At 39.2% G+C, this 12,363-nt stretch overlaps 1 protein-coding gene across 3 annotated transcripts in view; it reads left to right on the top strand.

Moving 5' to 3' along the window:
- NRP1 (neuropilin 1) overlaps positions 1–12,363 on the top strand; it is a 154,409-nt gene that overhangs the window by 17,293 nt on the left and 124,753 nt on the right. The window lies entirely within an intron of this gene.

The raw sequence follows: 12,363 nt of genomic DNA on the forward strand, positions 1-12,363 counted from the left end.
CCTGGGATTACTGGGGTGTGGCGCTTTCTGAAGTGCACCAAAGCTGAATTTCACTATGGGCCAGCTTTCGACCCAAGAGGAAAGGGATAAAAAACTAGCAGGTGGATTGTGCACAGAGGGAATAGCAAGGAAGCCCAGCCACCATACATACTTTTTAAAAAATCTTTCTTTCTAGCTCTATAGGCTATTCCCAAATGTTTCTGTTATCTATTCTAGAAACCCATAGTATTCCCTATTGTCACATCCTTAGTTTGTCAGCAGCCAGAGAACAGGATCACATAGATGACAAACTCTTCCATTTACATGGAGGTGAAATTCACTGGGGCCGAGGCAGAAGTGTTACCCAATCATAGCCTCCATTTATTCTACTTTGTGCTGGTCTTGTTTCAACCTTGATGTTTGATGTCTGCAGGACCTCAGTGTGATCTGACTTCTAGAAGTGACTTGGCATTTGATTAGCTGTGAAATCAAGTATTTATCTTTTGGGACCTAAGTTTCCACATTTGTGAAATGAGTTAGATGACTCCGCTCTAGTAGAATAGGATTCGACTTGTCCAGTGGTGGGGTGGGGGTGGTGGTCCTGTTACCATAAAAACAAATTCCAGAGATGTTTCCTCTGTTGGTTTAGCCTGTCCTGATCCATGGACCTTTCTTTGACCTTTGACGAGGGCCCCTGCCTTTTCTTTCTTCTTTCCTAGATCTAAGCTCCCCCATCCAAACCCAGACACTCCCTACCTTTTTGCAACACAGTTCCTTTCCGCCTTTCTAATCTTTCACCAAAACAAACATTTTTTGACAATTTTCTACCCTTCAATTCTTAGACTCTATTTTGGGTTCAGTTTATTCTGAGGAATTGTTCACTGGTTCGCCAAGATTTCCATCTCACCCATGAATAGATACATTTTATACCTAATCAGTATTTAGAAGAACTGGGAATGTGATGTGATCCACAAAATCACTCAGGTATGGTTCTGCTGCTGGATTATAGCATTCGTAGTCAGTGGAAATTCCATACAGAAATGAGATGTTTGGCCTTGAAACAAGATGAGCTGCAAGCCAGTATGAGGTATAATTTAACTGCAGCTGATAACCTGAATATTAACCCAATACATCTAACACAAAAGTAGGTTTTACCTTATCTTTCTGTTCAACATAACTTGCTAAAATTAGATTTTGAAGAATAAGAACTACATTGAAAAAAAATACAAAAGATTGACAACAGCAATTTTGTTAATGAATCCCACCTCACTCTTTATGTCTCAAAGGCAGTGTAAGTTATGTAATAAGCTATGCATCTATTTTGTACAGCAGTCTCGAATTTAGGAGCTTGTTCACATGTCATTGTAAAAAGAATTTTCTGAAATTGTGGTCTATCAACAGGAAATAAGATGATACTTCATTGTCACCTGTGGAGGCCCATTATGAATATTCTATTTGAGAAGCAAATCACCCTGTAAATAAAATGTTCAGATTCACTGATTCCCACAATAGCATTTTTGCAAAGGTGCAATTTCATAATTTGGCTTGGCATTGTTAGCACATCATCATTTCAAAGTTCTTTATAACCATAGGTTATTTCACACATCCTTGGGAAATTCTTTATTTGTGCCAGACCCATTTCTAAATGAAATAACCTAAATGTGTAAAGATAAAGCAATTTGCCAAAGGCTAAACAGGGACAGGGATGTGACTGAAACTTGCTGTTCTTCCACATCTATGTCCTATAAACATCTGACTATGCATTTCTGACCACTTTCAATGCAAAAATGTGACCCTTAAAGATGAAAGAGCCATATTAATGATTCTATTACAAGCAGGCAACTTGGTTTTTAAAAATAATAGCAAGTCCTTCAAGATGCAAATGTCAAAAAGACCTGAAATGACAAACACATTAATTGTGGTTTTCTCCTATGTGGTCCTTCTGAGCCATCATTTTCTTAGAGTTAATGATCAGTGGTGGACAAATGTCTAAAGTATTTGGCTTATTCCCAGAATTAATAGGAAGAATGTCCCGTTTTTCTAAACATTAGGATAAAAAAGAACTTGAACTGCCAACTCACATCATTTTTGTCATTGCATCTTTCCAGAGGCTCACCTTGAAAATTAAGCTATTCATGTTTCTTGTCAATGTCATTTTAGGGTTTGGTTTATATATTGAATATTTACAGGCCCTGGAATTGATGGTGAACATGAACTCACTGTTAAACATGCACTGCAACATATATTTAGAAAAAACATATACAGAGTAATAAATTCAGAGCTCACTGACTTGGAAGTTGGGCACCAAAATATAGAAAATTCTTTTAATTGTAGTCCCCATTCATAAACAAATTGTTAATTGTGGTGACATACATGCAACATAATAGTTTCCTTTTTAATCATCTTCAGACCTACAATTCTGTGGCATTACTTGCATTCACAATGTTGGGCAACCATCGCCACCCTCCATTACCAAAACTTTTCCATTAGCCTAAATAGAAGCTCTGCATCCATTAAGTATTGTCTCCCTATTCCTTCCCCTGCTATATCCCTCCAACCCTGGTAACTATAGTCTACTTTGTCTTTTGAATTTACCTGTTCTACATGTAAATTCTACACATAAATCATACAATTTCTGTCCTTTTGTGCTTGAGCATAATGTCTTCAAGGTTTATCCATGTTGTAGCATGTATCAGAACTTCATTCTTTCTTATGGCTGAATAATATTCCAATGTCTGTATATGCCACATTTTGTTTATCCATTCATTTATTGATGGATGCTTGGGTTGCTTCCACTTTTTGGTTCTTGATTCATTAAGTACTTATTGACTATCTTACAAAACAGTATATGCTGATTATTGTTTTGATGGTAGAGAAGGGAATAAAACAGGCATCAATACCTGCCCTCATGGGTGCATGCATTCTATAAGGCTGCATGCAAAAACAAAAGAAATCTGCAACTTCTGGAGCTACCTTTGTGCTCCCTCTGCCCCCTTCCAGCCTCCCAATCCTCATTATCTCTACCTGCAGGTTCCAAGCAGACCCACTTGGGACCTGGCTCTTGTCCTAAACAAGACACATATACTGGGTGAGGCAATTGTTGGCTGAGGGTCAAGTTTGTTCCTGGTGAATGCTCTATACTTAGAATCTTCTGTTGGGGTCCAAGACCCTCTAGAACTGAGTTCTTGACTGGGTTTTGGACCTCATACAGAGTATAAGCCACATTGCTTCTAAAATGCCTCTTCTGTATCTTCTAATCTACCCATCTACTCTTGTTTCTCAAGTGCACCGTAAGACCTGAATCCAAATACTTGATCAGCAGGTGCTCCATGCCCCATGCTCACTGGCTAGTTCTGATTTCACTTCTTTTCTTCTTTGCTTTTATTGGTCCTAGTCACCCCTCATACCCTCCAGCCTAAGGCAGCCCCAGGCTCCAGAGTGACAAGCCTCAGTAAGCAGTAGCCCCAGACAGAGTGAAAACAGGGCTTCCGAAGCTTCCCATGGTGGTTTTGGGTCACTTTAAAATATATCTTGGTCTGAAGCCAACTCAGTAGGGGTACTGAGATGTGGCTTCTGGGTGATTCATATATAGGATTCTCTCAGTAGGAGACTGACCAGAGTCAGCTGTGACTTTTTGGAGTTGGTTTATAGTCACAGCAGCCATTTTACTGGCTTTTTAAGTGGCACAGATTTACCAGAAAGGATAATAAGAAACTCTAGGAAATCTTTTCTCCCTAGCTAGAGTCTAAAAATAATCGTTCTTTGATAAATATTAATGATTAAATAAATGAATGGAGTGCTTTATCATACCATTCCATATTCATCTCTTCCCTCTATGAGGCCCCAGCTACTCCCTGAAAATGGCCAGAGACAAGTAAACTAGGAAGAAAGAGACTTTTTCAAGGAGCCATGGACAGTGACAGGATTTGGGAGGAGATGGATGCTGGGACCTTCATGATTATACAGGTGACTCCCACTCCAGGTCTGAGAATAGTGGTATTAGTACATTAGTCACACAAATAACAAAACGGAAGGCTATTAGTCCCATTTTGGCAGCCTAAGATACTTTTGAACCTTTTATGTAAAGATGTCCAAAAAAGGAACTTGGAAATGGGAAACTGGACACAGATGGATATAGAGATCTGGGAATTGTCTGATTGCTGAAGCTGTAGAAGGGGACATCTCTCAGAAAGACAAGGAGATAAAAGAAAAGAAATGAGGGGCTTGGGAAAGAGCACCCTGCATGTCATGGGGTAAGTGTGGGAGGGTGCAAAGAGGAAGGAAAGTAGTTAGAAGGGAGGTGTTAAGGTTAGAATAGGGTCTCGCTACAAAAAGTTGCTGAGGGGAAACTTTCACAAAGGGTAACGTGGTTCAGTATATCAAGTACTACAGAGAAATAAAAGAAATTATGTACATGGACTATGCAATAACTTGAAGTATGGAAGAAGCAGTTTCACTCAACTCTTGGCATTAGTCCTGACACAGGGAATCAAGCATTGAATACATATGAGGAAGTAGAAAGCATGCATGGAAATCTTTCTTTGTTCTTTTGGGTTTGGGAGAAATATGCAAACTATTCCATCAACTTTCAAAGTAAGATGGTCAAGTTCAATGCGGATGAAAATGGGCTCCCTATTTAGTCTTAAGGGAAAGAGGACAACTAGAATTATTATCTCACCAAAGCTGTCACATAGCTATGTCAATGATGATAACTATATTTGCTATCATATCTTAACTCTGATTGATTAGTGGTGGCTGTCTGTCATACAGTTAAGAAAACTTTTGGGAAAGAAGTGGCCTAATAGATTGCAATGCCTGCCTTGGGCTAGAGAAAAACTGGCAACACACATGCCAAAAACAAGCCATCTCTAATCCATACGCATGAATGGCATCCTTTGGAAATAGGCTAGCCATAGAATAGTAGAAGAGAGCTTTATTTGAAACAAAAAACTTCTGTTAATTTCATTAAATTGCTTATACATTTGTTTTTCTTGAGCACAGACTGATCAGAAATAAAGTTTAAAATTTATCTGCTATATGAAACCAATGACAATTTTTTAATTTATTTTTTGTTGTCATTTTCAATAAAATCTAAATTATGTGTTCTATAGAACAACACGGGTCTCCACTATTGCAGGCGAGAACTCTGCCTGCTGAGCCACCATGGCCCGCCCTAGAACTTTTTAAAGCTCAAAAGTTTGTGGATTCTCATTTTTTTAATTACTAAAATTTTTACAGTTCTGAATAAAAATGTCCTCTGCAATTTGGTAAATCCCATATCTATTTTGCAAGTAAGCCTTTTATTTAGGCCATGCTGAGGTTTTATGTATCTGATGGAACCATACTGCATCTTTTCTTTAAACAAATATTTAAAAAGTACAAGAAAACAAAGAAGAAATAAGTTATCCATGATCCTACCACCCAGAGATAAAAGCTATCTATGTTTTGCTGTTTCTTTTATTTAGCCTACTGTCTTTGCATTCCAAAATATGCATCTATAATGAAGTAGAGATGATAATCTTTTATCCAATCATTTTCTCTTACAATTACATATATATAGTTTTATATCATTGTCCTATATAGAGTTAAGCAGTTTTATGTCTATTGTAGATCTTGTCTTTCCAAATCAATAAATTTTATGCAAACTTTTTCATATTTAGGTTGTTTCTAATTATTCAAAATTGTAAATAATTGTAAACAATGCTGGGCTGGGCATCCATGAGCATAAGTCTTTTGTATCTTTGAGAATGTCTTTAGGAGTGAGCTCTAGAAGTTGGGTTCCTGAGCCAAAGACTAAGGACAGTGGTAGACTTTTGATACGTATTAACAACTTGCTTTATTTTATTTTATTATTTTTTTTTTGGCATGTGCAGACTCCGGGAATTGAACCCGGGCCTCTGGCATGGCAGGTGAGAATTCTGTCACTGAGCCACTGTTGCACCACCCCCAACTTGATTTAGAAAGCAATTTGAAGGGCTGAGTGGAGCAGGTGAAGTTTCCTATAAAACCACATCTACATTCTCAAAGAAAAACACTTTTTTTCTGCATAGCATAAAGTGATCAGTAAACTTTCTTAGAAAAAGGACAGACAGCAAATATTCTAGGTTTTGCAGGCCAGTCAATATTTATCTTAACAGTTCAACTCTTCTCTGTAGCGTAACTGCAGCCATAAACATGTAAAAGAATGAGCGTGGCTGTGTTCCAATAAAACTTTACTCACAAAACAAGCAGAGGGCCAAAATTTCTTTCATGGGCCATAGTTTTCTAACCTTGGTCTTAAATGATGGAAAATTTTGCTGCTGTGTGAAAAAGGCTGAATTTGTGGCTGTCAAGAACTGGAAGGCCTGTTTTACAGTGTTCTCTGTACTGAGATTTGAGCTTGTGGGATCCTGAATTCCCCCTATAATTTACAGAAGAATATAAATCCGCTTTTGTTGCACACGAACTGGAAAATATGCATGGAAGCTATGAATCACCCTGCTGTTTTAACATTAAGTAGAATATGGAGATGTCTGTAAAGTTAGGTGTCTGTTTGACTCTATCAGGAACCTGTAGTTCTGCCTTTCATCTTTTCTTAGTGTGCTTTCTTGGAAAATTCACTCCATCACCTACAAAAGTAGTCCCATCAATGTTATATAAACCAAATCCACCCTAGATTGATACAATCAAAGACTCTAACACTCATTAATTCTAGCATTTCTACACAATTCCTAGGAAAGCAAAGCTGGAAGCTGGACCTAAAAAAAATCTGAGAAATAGCTTTCTCTTGAAATCTGCCCAACAGGGAATATTTTTCCCAGATGTTATGCATGCAACTGCTTTTCCTTAGATGACCCTGTATAGAAGCTAAAAATTAGTATTGACTATCTTCAACAAAAGTAAACAACTGAAAAGAAATAAAGTAAACTTTAGTTTCCCAAACAATGCCATTGTCTCATAAATAATTAGCAATGATCTGTCAAGGAAACCTGTAAACTGACCACAGAGATGAAATATGTTTTATCATATTATTTTCATGGTTGCCTGTCCTCCTTTCTTATTGCTTCTCAAGGTACTTTAAATTCAGAATCTTTGTGGCAAATCTGAGCCTGAATGAAGTTGCTTTCAATGACTGTGGGCTCTTATGTAGTTATTGAATTTTACGTGCATGCATGCACCCTGCTACCCACGGGATGCACAAGCATCTGCCTTGGTAAATACCACATCTAAGTCCACCAGTGGGTTTATGCTTATTGTCCTTGTCACTTTTATTTATGCTGGAGAAACAGTGTGAGCTGGATATGGACAGCTCTCCTCCAGTTATAGAACTGTGTTTGCAGGCTAGCCTAAGTAATGATGAGTTGAAAAAAAATGGATTTGACCTTAGCAAATTAATATAAAGAATAACTTTTCAACACACACACACACACAGCACATGTATAGCAGCTGGAGTTAAATTTTTGGTTATAAATACTTTTTCAATAAAGGGCTCCAAATTGTGTCCCCATCGTAAGTTTATCGTAGGCATAGTGCATGTTTAAAAAATGTTTATGAAATTTTATAAACATAGACATACTGTTTGGCAGCTAGCTGCAAAGATAACTCTAGATTTGTATTCTGACCCTGCTGTTTCATGGATGAAGAAATTGAAATAGACAGTGTATGACTTACTCAAGGGGCGGGTCTAGGATGAAAGCTCATTTCTCCTGATTCCCTAGACAGTTATCTTCTTGCCACATCACACGTCATCTTAGGCCATATTGCTTTCCTTACTTCAGTTGTTTGTTCCAGATAGTACATATTCATGATTTGGTGTTTGGGATACGTATATCCCCTTTGCAGCTAGTCCTTCAGGGATGTTGGAACTTATTTTGTGCCATCCCAAAGGGTAGAACAGGAATCAATAAGTAGAAATTATAGTCATAATATACCATAAAAACTTTCTAACTTCCATAAAATATTGGGTATCTGGGATACTCAAGCTCAATAACGAGCTATTTTAGCTCTAAAGGTGCACACATTTTAAAAAATGGTGTTAGTAAACTATATGTTTACAATTCAGCATGTTAAAGTAGTCTCTGTCTACTTAAACACAAAAATGGCAGAGTGCCTTCAGATCTGAGTTACTGGCAAGCTCCCCCAACATCGTTGATTTACTCTACTCTCCTTATGTGCTGTGGATGAGTCCATTGTAATTTGTAGCCTTGTACAACATAACACAACACTCTATAGTAATTACAAATATTGATTTTTTTTCATTATTTTAAATCAGCCTGTTTGTAGGGATGATTTTGCTTATGGGGTTTTCATTGCTGAGACTCAGGTTTACTGCTCTCTTAGAACTTTCTGGTGATGGAACAGACTGCTTTGAAACACAATGAGCAACCCTTCCCCAGAAGTTTTCAAGCCCTGGTCAGACAGCGTCTGTGAGGTGGGTGGTGCACGAGACTCCTGCATTGGTTGGGAGGCCAAGTGAGGAAGCCTTAAGAGTCCCATTTAACTCTTCCATATGTCTCTGGTTTGTCCCATATTTATGAATCCTGTGTCAGAAAGCATATTGTTTCTGCACGAACACCAATGCGTGTACCTACCCATCTCGTCCTAAGTACACCCCAAGTGCTGTTTGGGCTCTTCCCACTAATGTGGCATCTTGGAGCCTGCACTTGGAAGGATTTCAACCCAGACTGAGTGGGAACCATGAACAAATGGGGGTGAGCAGATTACTGAGTGCCAACCATATTATGGCCATTGGTTTAGATGGAGTCATTTTCCTTTCACTCCCCAGAGCACATAATGAAAGGCATAGCTTAGCTCAAAGTTCAATTTCTATAGGATAATGGCATCAGGATGGCTGCTAGGGGACAGTTGCAGTGCATTAGGCTCCTCGGTGACCCTGGGTGCTAAAGAACAGAGAGACTGGTGAGGCAATCATTGGTTTAAAAATAGTAAGGTCCTTCCTGCCAACAGGGGTCTTCTAGAGCTGGGCAGAGATGGCTGACATAGGCTGCCATAGGAGACAAAATGCTACCAAGGCTCTCTCCTGGTGATGTTTGTTTCTTCCCCATTCTATTCTTAGCCTCTCTCTGCGGTGATGACATATCTCCCAGGGTTGGGGGGAGATGGAGAGGTAAAAATTCTTTTCAAATAGAAGAAAAGTAAATCTGTGAAGGAAGAAGGGATGGAGACCAAAAAAATAGAAAGGGTTTTAGTGAAAACATGTCTTGGGTCCACTCCTAAATTAATTATTTTGATGTGTTTCAATTATTTTCAAATGTTTGGCTTTTGTTTATGAATTAAGCAAATTACCTTTAATCATTTTCCAATAGCCATTAATTATCACACAGGAAATACTTGCCCTCTCATGTGATTTGGTTGAATTTCCCATTTTTACTTTAAAGGAAAAACAGATTCTCAAAATTTAAAAAAGATCAGAATCTGCCATTTCCTTCTTTCTCATCACCACGCCAATATTATTTGATCTTACTCATTGCAAAAAATTTTTGGTTTGACATACCACAGTGCATACTGGAGATAGAAAGATGAATATTAATAGCATACTTATGGTCCTTGAAGGGGTTACAGTCCATCAATGGGGGAGATGGGATTTATAAATTAAGCCAGATATTTTACAACTGCTGTATGTAAGTGTAAATCAAATATTTTGTACGTTGGTGCCCAGTTAGGTTGTGTGGACAAAGCTTCACTTTCCTTCTGCCACCAGCATCATGTTTAAGGTTTTACTTGCTGCCCATTGACCCCCAGCCTGATTTAGAGGCCCTGAAACTGAGCATTCAATCTCACTGACATGTTTTGGCCTCATCACTTCTTGCCCCTCGTATAATGAAATGAAGCCCTGGTCATTGCCAGTTGGAAATGAAATAAAGTACAGCTTAAACATGAAAGAGTTATTGATCTGCTACCCATCTATGGATGTGAAAGAAGAGACGAAAGAGTGATACTAAAATTCCCTGGAATTGAAAAGTTCATAAACTATTTCAGAAGATGAGTTTACATAAATAACGAGAAAGCAAATGAAACAAGGCAGTGTATAAATGCCAGCTGAGTGGGAGAGAGAAAAGTGTGATAAGCATTCAAAGCATCCCTTTTTCTTGTCAGGTAATTAAAAAAGAAGGATGAGTTCCATAGATAAGAGCTCTAAGGAAAGAAGGTCTTCTAAAAATGTTTGTTTGTTGTGGTACTTTGATCTATTCGCCCAACTTGGAAGGGAGTTAAAGGATAGCTTTGATTGCTCTCCCTCTCATTTAACTCTTACTTGATGGTGAGGTTCACAGTCAGAACGTGGAGACACTGTTCACTAGAAAAGAATGCAAAATATTGTGACTGTTGTGCAGATTTTGCCTGAATTCGATAGATTGTGGTGAAATCAGGGAGAGGAGATTCGTGGTCTTGGACACGTATATACCCAATTTTGAAAATACTCACTGTGATCTTAAAGTAAAAAAGTTGACTCTAAAAACAAATGTTACCGGAACTCTTATATGGAAATGGTATCTCCAGCTAATAAATCCTTGACTATGCCTCCATTGTTCAAAAACTGTCTTGAAGTGGCCTCAGGTCATCTACTAGCCACAAGGATAAAACCAATCGATCTTGTTTATAGTCATTATTCTTATTTGCAAAATTTGGGATATTTTCCTCAAGGTGACCAAGGACCTCGCCGGCTCTGCTCTTTCTCCACATTCTAAGCTGGAGCATGATCAACTTGCCCTGCCTGGCCGTTAACCAGGAGGGGTCCCCAAGCCTCAGGCCCTCGCTTGGAATAAATCTTTGTGTTCCTCCAGGCCCACCGCCTCATTAGCCGACAGGCTAACTTCGCCTTATACTTCCTGCGGCTTGTGTGTGGTCACGAAACCCCTGGAGAGATGGCGGACCTGCTGTGCCCTCCAAGAGAGCATCTGATCTGGAAAGGGCTAATGGCTGAAAACTGAGGGGAAGTTCTTATCCAAGAGGTATCTTCAGATCAGGGAGGGGCCCAGAGCCTCAGAGGAAATCTTTCCTGTTTACAGACTTCTGGGCCTTTGAAAACCCCTGGCAGGTCGTGATCAGGCTCCTGAGCTTTTACGCAAAGGGGCCAAACAGGAAGAGACCAGGATAGAAATTGTATATCATAGGAACCCAGAAGGGCAGGATGTAGCAACATAAGAAGGAACTCTTGATTACAAGTATAATTGTAAACGTTTGTTGGGAGGGTAGGCGATAATGACATTAAAATATGTCTAGTCTTTGTGTATGTTTGTAACGAGAAACCATCAGCTTAACCTTTTTCTCGTTCCATTGTGTCCTCCATCACATTATCCTCCACTTTGGAGAAATCCAAAATAATTTTTCTACATACAGATTCAATGCAAAATCTATTTGGGAGAAAAACAATCAAAACTTAGCCCTTTCTGTTTTTTTGTGTGTGTGTTTTTTTTTAATTCTCTATATGAAATTGAGCCTGGGAAAAGATCACGTTTTCCTTTGCAGAATTAATGATTCTAGAAGCAATAATTAGGAGATTAAAAATTACAGAAGTGAGTGAAGGGTGAAGTCGAGTTCAGTATGCTCTTTTTATGCTCTTATTCCCCACAATGTTTGGGAACCTTTAAATAATAAAGGTTCAAGCGAGGAGGCATGACTCTGAACAGAACAACTTTTGCTGCTTCAGAGCTCTTTGTGTGTGCGTGTGTGGCAGTCACTGTTGCAATCTCCCATGTGGACTGGGGATCTCCAGAAAACAACATCTAATTTTTTAGTTCCTCTCCTGATGCCACGCAGGATGCAGGTGGTGGGTCGGGCCACGCCCACTGGGTCCTATATCCACGCTGTAGGGTTAACCATGAACATCTGTTTCCAGACAGAAGTCAGTAGTAACATGTTTTATAATTGTAGGCCTATGCCAACTAGACAATAAATCGTCACTACCAGATGGTTCAGTGTTGCAGAAAATGTGTTAGCACAGAATTCTCTGCATCGGCTTCCTTGACTTCCACCCAGCAGGTGATATTTATGGACTGTTTACAAGTTGCTCACATATGGCATTCTAAAGAGGTTTGTAAGTTTTATATGCTGTCATCCAGTTTATTTATTTTATGAAAATCCCACACCAAAGGTCAGCCTTGTTCCGCCCACCTCCCTAACTTCGGGCTCCAGGAAAAAAACGCTGAATATAATCTTAGGACAGAGGAACTCAATCAACCGGGTTTCTGAGGACTCTCAATTGAGCGCTCCCCACGCGAGACCGGCCGCCTCCGCTTGTCTTGACTGGAGGCGTAATCCAAATGAGAACTGAGCCGAGCGTCTTTCTTATTCAAATGATACAACATTCATGTGCTTTTGTGGGGAAGCGTCTGCCTGCTTTGGACCTTGTTCAATTCACACGGAGGAGAGCATGGAGGGAAGGGC

Source organism: Tamandua tetradactyla, chromosome 1, assembly GCF_023851605.1.
Source record: "Tamandua tetradactyla isolate mTamTet1 chromosome 1, mTamTet1.pri, whole genome shotgun sequence".
In the NCBI taxonomy this organism is placed as follows: Eukaryota; Metazoa; Chordata; class Mammalia; order Pilosa; family Myrmecophagidae; genus Tamandua; species Tamandua tetradactyla.